This window comes from Physeter macrocephalus, chromosome 21 (genome assembly GCF_002837175.3).
Source record: "Physeter macrocephalus isolate SW-GA chromosome 21, ASM283717v5, whole genome shotgun sequence".
In the NCBI taxonomy this organism is placed as follows: Eukaryota; Metazoa; Chordata; class Mammalia; order Artiodactyla; family Physeteridae; genus Physeter; species Physeter macrocephalus.
In genome coordinates this window covers 101,800,510-101,807,015 of record NC_041234.1, presented here as the reverse complement: position 1 = coordinate 101,807,015, position 6,506 = coordinate 101,800,510, and the positions used below count along the sequence as shown (strand labels likewise).

Here is a 6,506-nt window from a genome sequence, read left to right as displayed (position 1 = left end):
TCCCCCCAAAGCCCACCACTAAGCCCCCCCCAACCCCAGTCTCCAGCCGCGATCCGTTCGAATCCAGCTCCGCCAGGCCTGCTGTCCGTTCCTCACGCCCCTTAGGACCCGGGGTGGGGGAGCCCTGGGGTTCGCGGCCATCCCTCTCCCTCCTTCTCCAAGGGCTGGGGGATTGCCCCCGATCCCGAAACCCGGCCCAGTAACCGGAGCCTCCCTCCTTGCAGCCCTCGGCTTCGCTCTCAGACCCCTTGCCTCCAGGCCTGGCGCGAAGCGGGTGGAGAGCTTGCACGCCGGATCTCCCCCCTGGCTTGCCGGGGCTAGTATGAATTGCCCCCGATCTCATCCTCCTTCAATTTAAGCCCCCTCCCCGCCGCGCCCGGCCCGGCGCCCCCGCCCCTAGAGCGAGGGCAGCGGAGCCAGGGCGCTCCGAAGTCATCCCCCGCCTTTTTTCCAGGGACTCGGATAATTGCCCCTGCCCCCATCACAGCACTCCCACTCCCGAACCCAGGCCCCGCCGCCACCTAGGGGTACCCCTTACCCTACGGTTCCTGCACCCCGACACTAGGGAGAAAGCAGCCCTTAAGAGCACCCGTCGCACCTCCCCTCTGAGGTTGGAGGGTATTTTCTCCTGGTCTCTTCAGGACTTCATCACGGACAGCCCCCCCCCCAAAAAAAACAAGCCCTTTCTCGCCCTGCCCTGCTGGCCAGCCTCCCTTCGGATCGTCGGATCCTTGGATCAGGGGGTTGGGGCCAGGTAGTTAACAAGACCGTAGCCTCCACCTCCCTTTCCGAGGAGTGGGGTAATTCCAATGGTTTCCCCCCCCCAGGATCAACCCGACCCCCGTTTCCATGGAGACCCCCGCCCAGCCGGGATGAAGACTCTCGGATCGTGGCGAACAAGTCTCACCTGGCTAAGGGAGAAGGGGTGAGGAGGGGGTAGGGTAGGGCAAGAATGGGGTACGAAGGTGGGAAGTGGAGGGGAGCTGTCCCGAAGGGAGGGGCGAGGACAGAGCGAGCTCCAGAGAGCGCTACGTCCGGGGACACGAAGAGGACGGCGCCCCCGGGGGGCAAGCAGAGCGGCCGCGGGGTGAAGAAGGGACAGTGTTGGGGAAAGGCTTGAGGTAGAAAGGAGCGGGTGGAGGATATGAGAAAGCCGGGGAGTCAAAAGGGGTGGAGGGGTTGGAGGAGAGAAAAAAAAGACGCACCTGTTCCCGAGTCGGCTCCGCGGGGAGGCTCAGGCCGCCACCCGGACTCCCTCTTACCCGCTCTGAGCCACCATCCTCCTAATACTGCCCCGATCTGATGCCCCCTCCGCCCCTTATTGCCACCGACCTCCTTCTCTCTCTCGGCGGCGGCGGCGGTCGGACTCTAGGAACTGAGAGGAAGAAGGGAGGGCTCAGCAAAGCGGAGGAGAGACAGAGCCACACACTGGCAGCAGCCGCGGCGAGCGAAAGAGTGAGGGGGAGAGCGGTGTGTGTGTGTGTGTGTCTGTGTGTGCGAGCGAAGCCTGGTGGAGTGGGTGCCGGTCGCAGGGCTCGACGGGAAGTGGAGTCCGGTCGGGTTCGCGGGCGGCGCCAGCCACCGCTCCGCGGGACTACAACTCCCAGAATGCCGCCTGCCCGGGGGGAGGAATGGGGAGGAGGAGGCGAAGGGAGGGAGAGAGCAAGAGAGGGAGGGACGAAAGCAGGGAGCAAGCGGCGGCGAAGGGGGCAGAGCCAAGCAGCCCCGGTGACACTGGGAGGGGAGGGGAGGAGGAGGGGATCGCTGCGAGGACCGAGCGGATTCCGGAGAGGGAGGCAGCGGTAGCTGCAGCAAGCCGGGCAAAAAGCTAGACTCCCAGGAGAGGCGGAGGTGCTCAATTCGAGAGGCTGCAGGAGCTCCACGCCCCCCCCCCGTACGCCCCACGAAGGGGGAGGTTGAGGAAGGGAAATGATCAGTGCACCACGGCCAGGGGTTTCTCTCTTTCTTCCAACGCTCTCCACCTTATGCCCCGACCTGACTTTCTCAGGCCACTGGTGCTGGATCCAGTGTGCAAATCCGGAGACCCCAGATCTCCCCTGCCCGGCAGCACAGAGCAGACACATTCAGTCCCCTTCCCCCAGGGGCCTGAGGGAGGCTCCCCTTGCTGGCAGGGCGTGACTCCCCCCTTCATCCCTCCCCCCCTCATCGCCACCCCCCATCTCCCTCCCCGGAACCCCTCCCTTGAAGCCGGGGCTCGCGTCTCCCTCCCAGCCAAGAAAGGGAGTCCCTCGGGGGCGACTACCCAGCCCCCTCCCTTATACTGGGCCCTTACCCACCAGTATCCCCTTCTTAGCGTTGCCCCCCTCACCGAAGTAATAGTGGGGGCGACCCGAGTTGGACTGGTGGCTACTTTCCCTCCGAGACTAGCCGTCCTTGGCCACGCCGACCCTGTGTAGAGATAGAGAAGCACATTAATTTTCCCGTTCCCCCCCCCTCAAGTTCGGATCCCCGTGGAAATGGCTCACAAGGAAAGAGGGGTTGGTAGTGCAAGTGAGCTGGGGGTGAATCCCAATCCTCAAACCTCATCCCAGGCGTGGAAATCCAGGGATTCGTCCCCTTCCTTAAAAGCCATCAAATCGCTCGGGGGGGGGGCGTTAGTTGGGGGTAGATTATCTAAACCCCAATGTCCATGCTACTCGAAGCAACGCTACATGTAGGAATAAGATAGGAACTAGGCTGCCGCCGCGAGAGGAAAAGTATTACCCCCCCCGCCGTCGTCCACCCCCAAACACAAAACCCAAGGAGAGTCAGATGGCCGAGTAAGGGGCGGGGGGAGGCGGTGGGAGTGCTGGAGAGTGAAAGGGTTGCGGCGGGGAGGGTCCGCGGCCCCCTGAGAGCAGAATCCAGATGCTAAAGAGGTGGGTGGGGGGGGGTGCGGCATAATTGCAGACAGTGTCTCTCCTAGCTTTTCCCGGAATCGCCACCGACCACCGTCTAACACTCGTAGTTGCTTACCAGTCAATCCCCTAGCCCCATTTGTGCGCTTGAGGCTGCCGGAGCCCGGGAAGCCCGGGCACAAACTCCGCGGAAGCTGGCCTTCGCCGCCGCCGCGCTGCCGCGGGCCTCCCTCCCTCCGCTGGCGGCCCCGCCGATCTACCTTCGCCCCCGGCCGAGGCCAGACCCCGCTCGCAACTCCACGCCCCTACTCCACCCCCGGCTCCCCCTCCCCTCGCCCTCTCCCCGCTGGTCCGGCCCAGCCTCTAGCGCCGCCCCGCCCTACTGCTCGGTCCCGAGCCCAGCAAGTGCCCCGAACTCGCCCCCCGCCCCCACGCCCAGGCCAGTCCGGCCGGGCCTGGTTTCCCCCTCCCGCCGCGCCCCGCCCCCGAATCCACGTCCTACTTCGCTACCCAACTCGGCCCGATCCGGGTTCGGCCCGCGCCCAGGCCACCGGAGTCCCCGGTTCGGTCCGGTGTACGGCCACCCACCCCGCCCTTGCCTGGGTGCCGGCCTGGCCCGCTGCCTGCGCCCGCCGAGCCGACTCAGGCGCGCGGTCCTGGTCCCGGTCCCGGTGCCGGCCTCGGTCCCGGCGGCGTTGCCGCGTCTCGCCACGAGGGCTGGGTCCACGCAAGATCCGAACCCGCGCGGGGTGGGGGCCGAGGAAAGCAAGTTTCTTTATCTTCTCTCCGCCCCCGCCGCAGGGCCGCGCCGTCCCCCCCTTCCCCGCTCCCACGGAGCCCCCTTCACCTGGGCAGAGCCCCTCGGCCGCTGTCGCAACTTTGCTCTTCTCCACGCTGCCGGGGAAGCGGGCGAAGCGGGAGGAGGAGGGAGGTGGAGGGGGGTGCTGGGATCAGGCCGCTGGGCTCCGGGAGGACACGTGGGGGAGGAGGGGAAGGAGGAGGAGGAAGGGGGGGCAGGCCTGCAGTTCTCGGGGCTCCCCCTGCCAGCCCCGGGGAAGCCGGAACCTCGCCGGGCAGCCGCAGACCCCGCACTGGCCACGGGGGAAGAACGGAGCCACCTTCCCCGGCCAGCCCCTGGCTCCAGGAAGGGGGGGGGCGAGCAACGCCGCTTGGGGTCGGAGAGCAAGCGTTTTCGCTCGAGCTTTATGTGTGGCTCTCTCTTTCTCCGTTTAGCCTCTGTGTATGGGGTGGGTAGGGTCTTGCCTGCGGGGGGGCGCCCCCACCGGACGCCCCGCCCCTCCCCCGGCCCCCCACTTCCCTAACCCGGGCGACCTCGGTGCGTGGCTCCGGCACGGGCACCGAGGCCGCCCGCGGGTGCAGCCCCAGCCCCGGCGCCGAAGTGGGACAGGTGCTGGGGAAGGGAAAATGCCGGGGCTCGCTGCCTCGCCTCGCGTCTCCGGGGCGGCCCACCCTTCGTGGCAACGGCCGGGGCTGCAGCCCCACTGGGCAGAACTCAAAGGGCAGCCCCCGGCCTGGGCGTGGAGGCATCTGGGTGGGGGGGCCGGGTAGGAGTGAGAGGCCCGAGGGAGGAAGGAGGAGGGGGACGAAAGGTCTGTAAAGGGGGGAGCCTGCACGACGCGGGCCGAAAACCTGGCTCTCTTTCCCCGGGCTCCTCAGTCACCAAACTGAACCCCTTGACCCTTACCCTTTACCCTGACGACTCCTCTCCTGGCCAAAGGAATAAATCCTCGTATGTGTTTACATCCCAGGCTATCCTGGCACTGAAGGGCTGAGAAGCCTGCGGTCCACATTGGAACTCTGATGACTTTACATTAACTCTGAGGAGAGCAGCTTGTGATGGAGCTGAAGCTGCCGGGCGGACTTACTTTCAGTCTTAGGGTGTTTCTTAGCAGCTCCAACCCTGAGTCGGTGGTGTGGACTTCAAAGGCATCGCCTCAACCTACAGGGTATTAGGGGAGGTGCCCTGCAGTTCCTGGAGGGTTCAGGGCTTTGTAAACGGAATGTGAAATGAATAGCAGGAATTTGAAAAAAAATCTTTAATGTGCAGATATATTGATATTATTTATTATATATTTATCTATACTAAGGAAGCCAGAGGGTGATGTGGACTGGAAGGAAACCCTGCAGGATTAATGTCTTCCTCCTCCCCCTCCTCCCCGCCCCCCTCCTTTGTCCTAAGCCCAGAGGTTCCATCTCTAAGCTGTGGGGTGTCTTCTCTCCTTCTCTCCTTTGGAAGGACTTTAGAGATGGCAGTTGAGACTTGCCTGGTATGTCTCCCTCACCTGGTTTGAAGGATGTGTGTGAGTATTGCGGAGGAGGGCAAGCCACTAAGGCTGCAGTGGCTTTGCTGCTGGATGAGGCCTGGTGTTCTATGACCCCTCTTGCTTGTCCTCACCAACATCAAAATCTATTGCCAGCAGCGTGGACATACCGCTTGCCATTTTACTTTGCTTTGGGAACCTCTTCACTAGCTGTTTTACTTGACCACTCCTGCCCTGCCATGCACCCCACACACACCTTAAAAAGTGTTTGTCCTAAAAAAAAAATTTAAAAAGTGTTTGGCCTAAGTTGCACCAAGAGAAAGTGAAGATTGGGAAATGATTTGTTTAAGCTAATCAACATATGAACTCGAAATGCATTATTAAGGGGGGAAATTGCCTCTATCGGGCCTGATAATGCAGGCCCCACCACTTCTGCTTTGATTTAAATTGGCTGTCTTCACTGATTTTAATTAATCTGGTAATTACTAAATCTCCACGTCTCTTAAGGCCCTTAGGGCCTTAGGGCTACTTTGCTCCTTGGTTTGAGGCTGAAACAGATTCTGGACACCTCCGTTCCTACTAGTCTGTGTCTCACCATTTGGCTGCATCATTTATCTGGCGAAATAAAGGTTGGGGCAAGATGGTTATTTCCTGGCCGAAGCCCTAGCATTTCTGAGCCTTTTCCTGTTGGGGGGCCACACTTCCTGCCCTACAGGAGATGATGGGAAACCAAGGAGCAGGGTGGGGAGAGCTGTGGGAAACCTTGTAAAGAATGTAGAGTTTAATGATTCTTTTATTTGAGGCTAGAACCACAACATCATCATAATAATACCTTACCTTTGTACAACATCAGAGTGTTTACAAAGCGCTTTCACTTGTGTTATTTCATTTGTTTCTCACTACAACTCTTGATGTTGTAATTGAGGAAACTGAGTCCATGAGCAGCTATGAGTGGCTTGCTCAAGGTCATATGGCTAGTGAGTGCCTGAGCCAGGATTCAACCCCAGTAGTCCTGTTTCCACATCCGGAGCTCTTTTTAATATGGAATAGCGCCTCCATTTCATGTCAAAATATTCCTTTTCAGGCAGGATTGTTTTTCTAATTGTTTCTCCCATCGATAACAGCTGGACTCAGAGAGGCAGCTTGGTGTAATGGAAAGAGGATTGTTTGGAGAGTTCTAAGAATCAGATCCCAGTCCTGTCTTGTCAATAGCTAGCAGTGTGACCTCAAGCAAGCCCTAACATTTAAGTAGTGCCAGCCTGATGCCCGGTACTGTATTTTGGGTCTTCCCCCTGCTCTAAAATATGGAAATCAATGCACCTGTCATATCTCCCTTACAGGGACACCCCTGAGCATCAGATGAGAT

The 6,506-nt window shown here is 60.7% G+C and overlaps 1 protein-coding gene across 4 annotated transcripts in view; it reads right to left on the bottom strand.

Annotated features, from left to right (window-relative positions):
* BCORL1 (BCL6 corepressor like 1) overlaps positions 1-2,371 on the bottom strand; it is a 60,030-nt gene extending 57,659 nt beyond the window's left edge. For 3 of the 4 annotated variants that reach the window (XM_007103038.4, XM_028482661.2, XM_055081855.1), the window contains exon 1: positions 1,206-1,425. The gene's annotated coding sequence lies outside the window, so the exon portion shown is untranslated. Of the gene's footprint in view, positions 1-1,205; positions 1,426-2,329 lie in introns of those variants that run through there. The other variant, XM_028482660.1, reaches the window with a different exon arrangement.
* Between the last annotated feature and the right edge of the window lie 4,135 nt (positions 2,372-6,506).